This window comes from Mus musculus, chromosome 9 (assembly GCF_000001635.26).
Source record: "Mus musculus strain C57BL/6J chromosome 9, GRCm38.p6 C57BL/6J".
NCBI classification, from domain to species: domain Eukaryota; kingdom Metazoa; phylum Chordata; class Mammalia; order Rodentia; family Muridae; genus Mus; species Mus musculus.
In genome coordinates, this window is record NC_000075.6 from 25195613 (window position 1) to 25208875 (window position 13263).

General features: G+C 41.8%; 1 long non-coding RNA gene across 2 annotated transcripts in view; it reads left to right on the plus strand.

Moving 5' to 3' along the window:
• The window catches only part of Gm29642 (predicted gene 29642), a 93555-nt gene that overhangs the window by 43587 nt on the left and 36705 nt on the right, over nucleotides 1–13263 (plus strand). Inside the window, exon 7 of one of the 2 annotated variants that reach the window (NR_169075.1) lies at nucleotides 6857–6972. The exons of the other annotated variant lie outside the window; for it this stretch is intronic. This is a non-coding gene — a long non-coding RNA (predicted gene 29642). Of the gene's footprint in view, nucleotides 1–6856; nucleotides 6973–13263 lie in introns of those variants that run through there. 2 annotated transcript variants of the gene reach the window in all.

The following is a 13263-nucleotide window of genomic DNA, read 5'->3' on the forward strand; positions in this document are numbered from 1 at the left end:
TTCCCCATGGCTAATCCACTTGCTCCTCTCCTGGCTGGGTGGAAGTCCTGCCCTATTCTCTCCCCTGCTCAGTCATTGGCTGATCAGCTTTTACTGGCAAACCAGGGAAGAATTGTGGAGCAATGTTTACACAATATTGAGACATTTGAGACAGGAGATACTTAGAATAAGGATTGCAACCAGATATGGGGGCACAGAAATCAGCATTTGAATTACACAGTGCACTATAGTATGAAGAGCAGCGAATTTGGCTGAAGCCATCTGAAAATGGGGTCTGCATAAAGGGCAATGAAGTCTGAGAGTAGGAGATTGTGGTTGACTTCAGGAGGAGAATGCAAATATCCAGCCAACATTTTCATGGGGCTTCTTGAACTACTGGGTTGAGAAGAGACTTAGGTACTGTGTGAGAGTACCTCCAGTTCTGGAGAGATATGAGCAAATGTCAATTCATTCCAGATAGAACACTAGTGACAATCGATTGAGCCTCCATCCAAGTCCAGCTTAGTGATCCAGTGAGCTTGCATGGGTTACTTACCACAAACCATAGATGAGTCAAGGCAGCTTCATCACCAGAAAGCCCATCCCATAATATGTGACAACTCATGAAAGACACCTGCCTGCTGTTCCCGAAAGGGCTGCATCAGATCAGCAGGCCAGAGTCTTCTGTCCATGGCAGTTGTTTTTACTTCTATAACCCAGGCAGGGAGATTACAAATCCTGTAACAGACAGAAGCTGGCCAAGCCCAGTGAGCTTTGATTACTTCCTAAGACTTTGTATGTGTATGTGTGTGTACAGGTGTGCATGCATGTGAAGGCCAAAGTACAACCAACCATCAGGAGCTACTCACCCTACTTTTGGGACAGGACTTCTCATTGGCTGGAAAGGCACCAAGTAGTCCAGACTGGCTGGCTGGTGAGCCCTGGGGATTCTTCCATCCCTGTGTTCCCAATGCTGGTATTTCAAGCACAGCTATCATAATCATCCTTTTACATGGGTTTTGGTGTTGAATTCTGGTCTTCAAGCACTTTACCAACTGAACCGGCTCCTCTGCCCCAGCTTGCCGAGTCTTACAAGTCACCCTCCGCCCTTCATGAAGAAAAGTTTCAATTTGGAGAAAATTGCTATAAAGTAGAGGATAGAACAGAAGAGGGGCTAGACAATTCTGCAATGGTTCATGGGAAATGACACTTGTGATGCTCTCACCTTAGTGCGTGGTCTTAAAACCACCAGAGTCTCTTTGCCTCTTTCATGTCACGTGGGTCTTTCAGCTCCCGTCCCCACATCCTTTCTCAGTACCTATTTTTATTCTTTCTTGGTCTCCTTTCTCACTACCCACATTTACATGATTATAAAAACCAGCAAGAGGTTTTTCAAAGCTTAAAAATACAACTGCCATGTGACCCAGATATACTACTCCTAGGCACATAGCCACTTCCCCACCTCCCACCACAGAGATAAGCACGCATCCATATTTATCACGTGAAAAACACAAGAGCAAGGAAATTAAACAACCTAGATGCCTGTCAGCATACGAATGGACCATGGACATGTAGAGCATATACACAATGAAATTTTATTTAACTATTTCACACTTAACTTTCTTCCTGAACCACTGTTGACTTCCTCCCATTCCTCTGAGGAAAAGTCTGTCCACGTAAGCTTTGAAGGTTCTTTTGAATCGTGGTGAGAGAGTTGCAAGTCTGTCACCCAATTGGCTTGAAGAGCCATATTCTATAGGGTACGCCAAAAGGAGACATTGGCACAGAAGGTACCAGGAGAAGGCTCTGATATGGAAGTTGTATTGACATTACAGGTAGAGCCTATGTATCCCATCAGATTTCAGTCAGGACAGGAGTAGCCTCTGCATTATTTATCAATATAGATGATCTGAGAAGGGCATCCTGAGGACATTTTCTTTATTGAATCAACATCAAAGCATGCACAACACTGAATGGAACTGCCTACTATACACCTAAAGATATAGTATACATGATTTTAAAAAATTTTTGTTAGGTATTCCCTTCATTTACATTTCAAATGCTATCCCCTTTCCTAGTTTCCTCTCTGAAAGTCCCTATACCTTCCCCCTGCCCTGCTCCCCCAACCCACCCACTCCTATTTCCTAACCAGTACCCCTCCAGAGCTCCTGTCTCTAGCTGCATATATAGCAGAGGACGGCCTAGTTGGCCATCAATGGGAGGAGAGGCCCTTGGTCTTGTGATGATTTTTTTTAAGTTTTCATTTTTTAATTTTTTAAAAGCTACTTTCATTAAAAACATATGTCCAATTAGGGAGCCTATACTCATAGTTCATAGTTCCCGGGCTGCCTACTCAGACCCTGCATTAACAAACAAACAAAAACAAAAAACAAAACAAAACAAAGATCCTACATCACTAAGCCTACAACGTTGGGCATCTTGTCCTACTGGAATGTCTCTAGGGACAATGACAGAGGCACCTGTCACCTCCTATGACAATAGTGGCTTCCTTTGCAGCTCCTATTGAAAGGCATGCCCAAGGAGGCTTCACATTGGACATTCAACAATTAATTCACATTTAATTATGATAAATAAAGTGAGTGTTTTGCCTCCACGTAATCTGTGCACGTATGCTTGCTGCACCTGCTAAGGCTAGCAAAGAACATTGTATCTCTTGGAACCAGAGTTAAAGATGGTTTTTAGCTACCATATGGGTGCTGGGAATTGAACCCAGGTCCTGTACAAGAGCAAAAAATATTCTTTGCTGCTGAGCCATCTCTCCTGCTCCCTATTTATAATGAGGAAGGACATACTTTAGAATAATAAAAGTGGTACAAACACAGAAAGCAAGAACATTGTTTGTTTTGTTATCAAGTACCATGAGCTAAGTGTGGAGAGATAGCTCAGTTGGTAAATGGCTTGTTTTAAAGGCACAAGTACCTGAGTCAACCCCCCAAAATCCATGTAAAATAGACAGGCCAATGGGGTGCATTCCTAATGATAGGACTGAGGATGGAGAAATGAGCATATCCCTCTATCTCACTGTCTGGCCGGCCTAGCCTTACTTATGACCTTCAGACCAGCATTGATTTCCAGGACTGCTTCAAATAAAAAGGTAGATATCATCCGAGGAATGACACCTGAGATTGTTCTGTAGCCTCTAAACACATGTGCATGGGCATGTATACATTCACACACACACACACACACACACACACACACACACACACACAACCTGTGTGCTATACATAATTGTATGTGCTTGCTTTTATACAACTGGAAACCCAATGGTTTGACTGTACCGGCACTGCCACAAATTCCTGAGTATTACATTGTACTGCATAAAAATTACAGCAGTTGGGCTTTTTCAGCTCTGTTACAAGCTCGAGGGACTGCGGTTGTACATGTTCTCCCAGTGTTGCCTGAAACTCTGTCATGCAGTACAGGACAGTATGGCAGGTGATACCTGGAAGGATGCTAGCATAAGTAACCAGAAGCTGAAGCTTCCACTGGCTGGACCTGGGAGTAGCAAGGGGTGTGGGGGTTGGCCAAAAGTCATTTCCATGAAAAACACAGGAGGATAAGAAGAAGCCAGGACCCATAACTCCATACCTACAGCTCCAAATCAAATGGTACAGAAGCATGCTGTTATATAGGCCACCTTCTTGATGTTACAGTTCAAATGATCTTTTATGTGAGCAATAGAGGTGGTTTTGAGGAGCTGTTCTGACATCAGAACTGCAAACAATGACTTAATACACAGACATGGATCTAAAGCACTGAGCCAAACTGATTGTGTCACCCAGCTCAACTGGCCCTTCATCAGAGCCCCAAGAAATCCAAGTCTACTCTAATGATCCCAACCAGAGGACAGAGAAATCCAAGTAGACCTAGATAGTAGCCTTAAATTATGAAAATCTCTTCCTTGTGCCTATCTTATGAAAATATTTGGACCTGTGGACAAATTAAAGACTCCTGTAATGATTCTGGAATAGATCCTGTCAGGGAAGGCTTGATCATGCAGAAAAGCAGCACTTGACTGGAACAAACATAACCCATCATGATAGCCAAAGAACTAATTGTGTTACAGGAAAGGGATTAAGGCACGAAAGAGAGCTTCCTTGGGCACTGTTTACAGCAATAACGAATTGTTCATCATAGGCAATAACACTATCAGACAGTTTGTTAAACTACATAAATTTGACTTTGTAGATACTGAGCCACTTTTAATAGTTTTTACACTCTGACTTTTGAATCACTCTCTTTTAAATCAGGCCCCATACTTGTTTGTCAACTAGACGGAATTGAAAGCACTTGCTTTGTAGGCACGGTGCTCAGTTCACACAGTGGGGAAAGTACATGCAAACCGTGCCTTCACAGGACCCTCCAGGGAAGAGATTCAACATCAGACAGTCAGTGATACGATCAAAGATCCAGGGAGAGAAGATGCTCAGGGTCCTGGAGAAAGCAGGATGGGGTATCCCAAGCTTGTGAGGACATTAAAAACAACCATGTAAGGATTTGTTTTTCTCGGGAGTTTTGTTTTTCAGTGCTAAGGATGGTTTCTCTAGCCTTGTGCTTACTAAGCAGGTGTTCTTCTACTGAGCCATGGCTGGACTGGTTATAGCCACTCTTTGCAGGGCCTTTGAAAGGCCGTTCAGCTGCTTGAGAATATATGTGTCATTATCATCACGGTTTGAGATGATGAAATGGTTCCACATCATGGCTCTGTTCCCAGTTTTGCTAGCCCTCAATAATTATCTTTGAGTGCCTATTGTTTGCCTAAATAGCCAAAGACTAGGAAAACAGTGAGCAAAGCTGTAGAATCCCTGCCTTTCTAGGACTGCTTGGGAGGGGGGAGGAACGGGGGAGGGGGACAGAATTGGACCATACCTAGCTAGCTGTAGACTGCAACCTAGTGATGGCTTCCTTAATGGGACAATGTAGGTGCACATGTGCACATATGTTGACAGGGTTGGCCAGCAAGGATAGACTTTCTGAGGGGGGCCACAGTGAACTAAGAGCCAGAGATACAGTTAATGGAACAGGGAAGAAAGCAGGAGGCCTGTTTAGAGAGTTCCAAGTAAAACTAACTGTTCTGATAAAAGTTGCAGTGTAAGGGTAAGAAGTCGCCTGTGCAGCTTGCTAACTCCAGGCGAGGACAGTCTTAGAGGAGGGGGTTAGTGTGTCTAAAGTAGAGGGGAGGCTGAGAAAGATATTAAGCAAAGAGTGACATGGCCCCATGGACATCAAAAATGACTGCTCTGGCTGCAGCAAAAATATCAGATTTCAGCGTTTGCTCTGAATCCTAATCACATCTGCCTTTCTTACTCGGCTCTCCTGTGACTTCAGAGATTTAAATAAATGCTCACCTGATACAGTTAGAGGCTGGTGAACAATGAAGACCTGTGTGGCCCGTGGAAGCGGGTGCTGCTTGGTGCTGACTCACTCTACCTCTACCCCTCTCTTGTATCTTCTGGCATCCACGTTCCTCCCAGTCTATGGAGTGGGAAGAGCAATGCCCACTCTGGGGAGTCACAAGGGTGATAGCAAAGAGGTTGCCAATCACCTGGCATTGGGCAGAACTCAGTGTGTGCCAGCTGTTCTCAGCAGTCAATGTACCATTGCCATATTAGTCACAGGACTACATCTAGCACATAACTGGTGTATGTAAGCTGGTACTACATATGCTTATAGCTATCTAATGACATCCACCTAACACTAGTATTATAAGACAAGTTTGTATTACCTGTGTTATTAAAATAAAAACACATAGACAAGAAGGTTTTAAACCTTTTCTCAGTCTATTAAATGACATAAAAGTTACTCATGTTTGGAACTTTACCCCTGTGTGAATATACCCTGCACCAACAAATTGGGGCATTCATTAGCCTGTCCATCCTCCAGCCTAAATGGGGTTAACTTCTTAGGAGCAATTTTTTTTTTAACAGTTTTTTTGTAGCCTGCTAGGGAGCCTGACATGCCATAGTGGGTGCCCAGCAAATAACTGCAGAATGGAAAAACAAGAATAAGTGAATACATTTAACTATAGCTTATGAGGCTTTTAGAGAATGGAATATTTGAAATCCAGACTGCCCTAGAAAATTTAGGATATACGATCAGCATACATTCTGACTTTAAACAGAGCTACCGGGAGCAGCTATAACAAGTTCCAGTGTGGGCTTGTGCTATGTTTATTTTGGAGCCTAAAAATTGTTCCAAGCTCCTTGTTAATGGAGAAGAAACAACCTAGATCTTAGAGGACCTCTGTCTAGCCCCAGACACAGGGCCCCCGGATTGGCTTTTCTCTTATCTCACTCACTATAATTAGCTGCCTTGACCAGATCTCTGCTGGCACCGAAAGAGCAAGCCGAACAGCCGTAGATTTTGTTTGTTAGGCACAGCTGAGCCTGGCTCAACAGAGTGTCAATTCAAATGGGAAATAAAATATGCAGCAAAGTAGGGAAACTGGGAACAAAGAATCCAGTTTGACAATTTACAGGAGAGCTAAAGAAACACTCAAAATGGCATCCAAAAGGTGAAATGCTCCCAAGAATCCAAAAGAGAGAAAATGGACTGAGAAGCTGAGAGGCGCTCAAAGGACTGATTCAAAGTCGAGGAAGACATTCAGGGCTTGGAAGGGGGATGTTTTAAAGTGAGGCTTCCTGAAGTGTAATTTATATATAATGAAATGAAGTGTAATTATATATAATGAAACTTAACCTTGTGCTATACAGCTCTCCAAGTTTTGACCAGCACATGCAACTATGCTGTTATCATCATAGCTATGATATAGTAGTATTTAATTATTTCAACATTTCTTATTCTTTTGGAACCAGATGTTCCCCTAACCCTGATCTGTTTTCTGTCCCTTTAGGTTTGCTGAGGTTGCTGTTCTGCATAAACACGCAGTACAAAGAGGCAGAGGAGTGTGTAGGGTCATTTCAGAAATTGTTCAAAATTCTTCCTTATCATAAGCCAAAATTCATTTAATATTTTTGTTTTCTTTCTGCCTTATTTAATTCAAGCCAGCAACTCAAATAGAAATTCATAAAAACACTTAAAATATTTTTGCTTGTGCCTGTGGCGTGTGTGAATGTGTGTATTCATTCATATGTGTGTGGGTACATGTGCCTATGGAAGCCCATGTTGGCATTGAGAGTCTTTTTCAATTGCTTTCACGGAGGCAAAGTCTCTCAATTGAGCTCACCAGAATAATATGGCTAGTACAAGTAGCCATCTTACCTAGGATCTCTTGTACCTGGTCTCCAAGTACTGGAATTACAGGTATGACCTCATGCCCACTTAGTGCTGGGGATTTGAACTTGAGTCTTCAAGTTTGCTTAGAAAGTGCTTTACCAACTGAGCCCTGTTCTCAGTCCTCAAACTGCAATCTAAAAAAAATTAATCATGCTGGGCACGGTGACACATACCTTTAATACCCAGCAGAAGTAGGCTGATCTGAGTTCAGAGCTAGCCTGGTCTACAAAGAAGGGCCAGGACAACCAGGGATACCCAGAGAAACCAAGTCTCAAACAAACAACAAAAGCAAAGCAAAACAAAACAACAGCAAAAATAAATAAATAAATAGATAGATAGATAAATAAATAAATAAATCTGGAACTAGAGAGAGGCTCCACGGTTAAGAACACCATTGCTCTTGCAGAGGACCCTGAACCAATTCCCAGCACCCATATGGAGGCTCATGCCTGCCAGTAACTCAAATTCCACGGCATCAGATGCTCTCTTCTGGCCTCTAAGGGCACCAAGCATGCATATAGTACACATACATACATGTTGGCAAATATTCAAACATGAAAGAATAATAAATATGTTTTAAAAATCTGGCATTCTAATATAGTATGATCCAACAATATAAGAAGATGATACATGATGAGAAATGATTTTAGGAAAATATTGAAAGATTTGTCTTTTAGAAACAAACGTGTGTTACTCAAAGAGCAGAAAGTTTGTATCCACAATAAAATGACTGCAGTTCCTAACCAAATAGTTAGGATTTGAGCCGAGGTGTTTTGAGAAGCATTCACTGGTGCTCTGTCATGGGGCAGCATTAATGGTACAGAGTATTCATGTTGGGCATCCAGAACCAGGCCTGAATAAATTCCTGTAGTAAAACACAAGTGAGCACGGCTAGAAACACCTCTAACTTATTACATAGCTGATTTTGAATTGATTTTTGATTTTTAAATCCATCACTGTTATAATTTTTGTGACCCTCCCATATTCATAACTTTATATGGAGCCATGACCCACAATTTTTTAAGAAGCTGGACATGTGGATTCCCAGAACTCTCTGGCCACCAGTGTAATCAAGTGATGACATCAGGCTGACTGAGAGACACAGTCTCCAATGACACGGTGGGAGCAGAGGAAGACAGCTGACATCAACCTCTGCTTTACACAGGAGCAAGTGTAGCACATACATCCTGTGCTGGTTGGTCTTTGTCACCGCGACACAAACTACAATTACTTGAAAAGAGGGGACCTCCACTCAGTACTTGCCTCCATCAAATTTGTCTGTCGGACTGTGTGAGAGGCATAGTCTATTTGTTTGGTTTTTTTTTGTTTTGGTTTTTTATTTTGTTGTTTCAAAACAGGGGTTCACTGGCTGTCCTGGAACTTGCTCTGTAAACCAGGCTGACCTCAAATTCACAGAGATCTGTCTGCCTCTGCCTTCCTGGGATTAAAGGTGTGCACCACCTGTCTTTGAGGAATACTCTTGATTAATGAATGCCATGGGAGGGCCCAGTGCACTGTCCTGAGTTCTGTAAAACAGCTATCTGAGCAAGCTAATGAGCAGCACTCCTCCATGGTCTCTGCTTTGGTTCCTACACCCAGGTCCCTTCCTTGAGTTCTTGTGTTTGATTTCCCTTGATGACAGACTGGCCCTGTAACCCAAACAAACCCATAGTATACATATTAAAATCTTTAGGGGTAAGGAGAATAAATGTTCAGTATTTCTTTGAAATACATCATGTGAAAAATAAGATGGTGTGTTGACTGGATCCAGGCATGACTACATACCTAGGGAAATATAGGGATAAATGGTCAGAGATGGAAAGGCCACTTATACAATGTAGACTGCAGCATGAGGATGTTAAAGTTCTTTTTCATTTGTTTGTTCTGTGTTTTGTTTTGTTTTTTGAAATGGAATTTCTCCATGTAGCCCTGGCTGTCCTGGAACTAACTCTGTAGACCAGGCTGGCCTTGAACTTAGAGATCCACCTGCCGCTGCCTCGAGTGCTGGGATTAAAGCCTGTGCCAACACTGCCTAATGCTGTTTCTCTGGACATTTAAAAATCCTTAGAGTGAAATGGTGAGGAAGGGGTAGGGGGTTTCTAGAAACTAGCTAATATTTAGGTGAAAGGAATAATGAGGTCAAACAAAAAGGACGGACCTGATGTAAGAATATCACAGTTTCAGATCTGTGAGTCAGGGAGGGGGGAAAATGAGAGAAGGAAAAGGAAGGGGAGAGAGCAGATCCATGGTGGGCACTACTCACGTGACTTAAGTTCTTGTTTCCATGGAGTTTTTACTCTATAAATATTTTGTATGCTATTCTGAGAAAACATTATTTTTAGAATAGGGTGATGGCCTCATTGTGTTCTAGCTGACACGGGGAAGAACTGTTGGCCACAACAAATTTTACTAACTGCCCTTGTCACCAAAATGGGATGCTGTGTCCTCGTAAAGTATCAGCTTTTCTCTTTCTGAAAGAGAAGGTCTGGCTGGGGTGCCCAGGCTAGGCTCAAACATAAGCCTTTGACTCAGTTTACCAAGTAGCTGGCAAATGCTTCCTGCGGCCCTGGGCTTTGGAGGCTAGGTTTTAGCAAATCAACAGGGAGAGGCCACTTGAAGAGGCTTCTCTTGACACAGCGCCTTGTTAAACAAGAGGTAAGTTCACTTCTCTCACACACAATAGACCATAGACAGTGCTCCAAGATAATATGCTGGCTCCATGCACTACACAGCCAGAGACAATGTAGCGGCTGTTCCCAAAATTCTTTAACAGAGAAAATGGCTGCCGTGACTTAGCCAGGAAAAAACAAAAAAGAAAGATGGAATCCAAAGCTGGAAAGAACATTAAAAGTTCTCTAAGAAATAGATTCTCACTTACATCATCTACCTCAATGTATCTTGCTAAAGTTGTTCCTCTCCAAGCATGTACCATATGTTAGGTACCACAGGGAAAGATAATAATAGCTTTCTTATACCATATTTTCACAATTCTAAAATGCATGATTATTTTTTTGCACATTTTAGCATCTCTGAGATGAGATAGTTCTTACAATTAATGGCATATAATAATTACTACATTTTAAATGGTGTATAAGATAACTGTTTCCTAAAATCATTTTGTTCTTAGAGTTACTAAGTTACAGTATCTGGAGCAAAGCTTTCTCATCTTATTGAACTCAACAACATCACATTTGGGTGAGCTGGGCAATTCTTGAGATGTGGCATGGCCAACAGATCTCCCCTTGTCCTCAGTTAGAATATGATGAGGTCATCACCCTACTCTAAAAATATTGTTTTCTCACAATAATACACAAAATATTTATAGAGTAAAAGCTCCATGGAAACAAGGACTTGGTGTTACTCACTTCTAAAGCACCAGGGTATAAAGGATTGTTTGGCAAAGAGTAGATATTTAATAACTATTTACTGAATAAATGTATTGTGGGAGGAAATGGGAGGTCAGAGAGAGAGAGAGAGAGAGAGAGAGAGAGAGAGAGAGAGAGAGAGAGAGAGAGAGAGAGAGGTAGATCGTGATCCCTGTGGGCTGTGTGGCTGGAACATTTATACAAGGGATTGCTATCCTACTCCCTCTGTTCATCGTGTTTCAGAAGTCAGTCAAATCGTCCACCCCACAAAGCCTTCCTTGGGTCAATCCAAACTCGTTTGGTCCCCAGCATATTGCAAGGCATACTGGTTTCTACATCAGATGATCTGATTTTAACCATCTGCTGTATGAACCTTTGGGAGAGATATCTAACTTGTCTTGGTCTCAATCTTTGTTTATCTGCAAACTTAGAAATAATAAAACCTTCAGAAATAACTATGTCTTAAATGATATGAGCTGTGGTGAATGTACCCAACAAGAAGCAGAGGCTTAACAACTCTTCTCTCCTTACCCTACCCCATTTCAGCTTGATTACACTTCATTTTTAGTTTACCTTCTCCCCTAAGACAGTAATTTGATTCATAACCAGCTCTCCAAAGCTCAAGAGAGTCCCTGACACATTTTAAGTGCTCTTGAATATTTTGGAATTGATTCTTTCATTCATTCATTTCATGATTAGATACTTACTGTGTGCCTGCTATGTACTAAGGCCCATTCTAACCATAAAGTGTGCCATGATTTTTAATAACAGAACTTAGAAAAACTCCCCATACATGGGCTGGGGATTTAGCTCACTGGCAGAGAAATTGCCTGGCATGAACAAGACCCTGAATTTGATTCCCAGTACTGTTAAAAAAAAAATCCTTGTTGTCATGGTGGGAGGATAGGCAGATGGACAAGACACAAATAAATTATGTGCAGTAGTAAGTGCTGTAGAGAAAATAAAGCATAGACAGGGTATGACACATGTGGGATGAGTAGGAGTAAACTGTAATATTAATTTAAATGGAGTGGCAGTTGAGCAGAAACTCCAAAGGAATGAGGGAAGTCTGTGCCCATATCAATCTAAGTAATTTCTGAGAGAAATTAAAATATTTAAAGGGAAAAATGGAAGAAAGCAGCTAGAACATTCCAGAAGCTGGAAACATTTGACCAAGAGCAAATTGAGCAGAACACTTGTGTGGACAATGCTAAATGGACCATCTACTAGAGTCTCAGCACTGTGAATATCAAGACAAGAATTTGAATCATACCTTAAGTACAGTGCTGAATTACTGAAGGCCTTTAAGCAGGTGGGTATCACTGGAAACTATCTGACAGAATAGCCTTTGCAGAAAGTGTTAAAAAAAAAAAAAAAGACAGCAGTTCTATTTAAAATTCTAGAGTTGGCATCACAGTGGATTACCAAGAAAAAAATCTGTAAACATTAGAAAATGTAGGCTTGAGGTTAAGACAGAAAAACCTGGGATTTGAGGGATGGGCTTTGAAATGTCAAAAGCTCAAGCCAGGCCTAGTGTGTTTCAGTCTCTTCCTGCTGCCTGCAGATTCAGATGTAGATCACTCAGTTAGGCTCCAGCACCATATCTGCCCGTTTCTCCATGGTCTCCCATGATGTTGATGGACTAAACCTCTAAACTCTAAGTCAGCTCCAATTTATGTTTTCCTTTGCTGGGTGGTGGTGGTGCCCACCTTTAATCTCAGCACTCAGAAGGCAGGAGCAGGCAGATCTCTGAATTCAAGGCCAGCCAGGGCTACACAGAGAAACTCTACTCGAAAAAAACAAAAATCCAAACAAACAAACAAAAAGTCTTTCTTTATAACAGTTGCCATGGTAGTGGTGTTTCTTCACAGCAATAAAACTGTAAGATACCAGACCAAGCAGATCCCAAGAATCCACTCTAATGATCTCCCAAGGCTGCGCTAAGTGGAACATGTTAAATTTCCCTCCTGACCTGAGAGCATTTCTCTCTGGAATGTTCCACACTTAGCCCAACACTACATAACCAGAGTGAAACGCAGAAAACAACGTGCTTTGGAAAGCTCAGATTCACCAGGAATCTGCAAGAACATTTCTCATGCCAGATGCTTCTGTCTTAAGGAAGGAATTTTTTTTTAAAGTGTTCTATGTGAAATTATCTAAACACTTTTCATAAAGCAGTGTGCCTATAATTAGTCATATCTTATATCTTAAAAAACAAACCACATGGCCACTCACATTTGATTCCTCACTCTAGCACTGCCTGGAAACATCAGAAAAAGAATCTAAACTCAGTTCTTTAGCAACTTGGATGATCTCTTGTTTAACCTTCAGCAAGCAGAAATGGAGGTGCGGGAAGGCTGCAGAATCAAGGAGTGGGGTTTATAAACTCAGGGAGAGAAGACACAGGAAGCAGCTGCTGCTTTACGTAAGATTCTGAGAGCTGCTACTGTGCCGTGTGACCGTGGAGATCTGAGAAAAGGAAAAAGAAAATGTTGCTGAAATAAACTTCGTTCTTCCTGACAGAAGCTAATAGTTGTCCTCTTGCCTAAAGTTTCCCAAGGGTGTTAGCTATCTATAGTTAGCACCAGGTTCCTCAGGAAGAAAGAAACTGGAGGAACACACAAAGAGTTGGCTTGTTTTATTTGAAATAATATCTTAT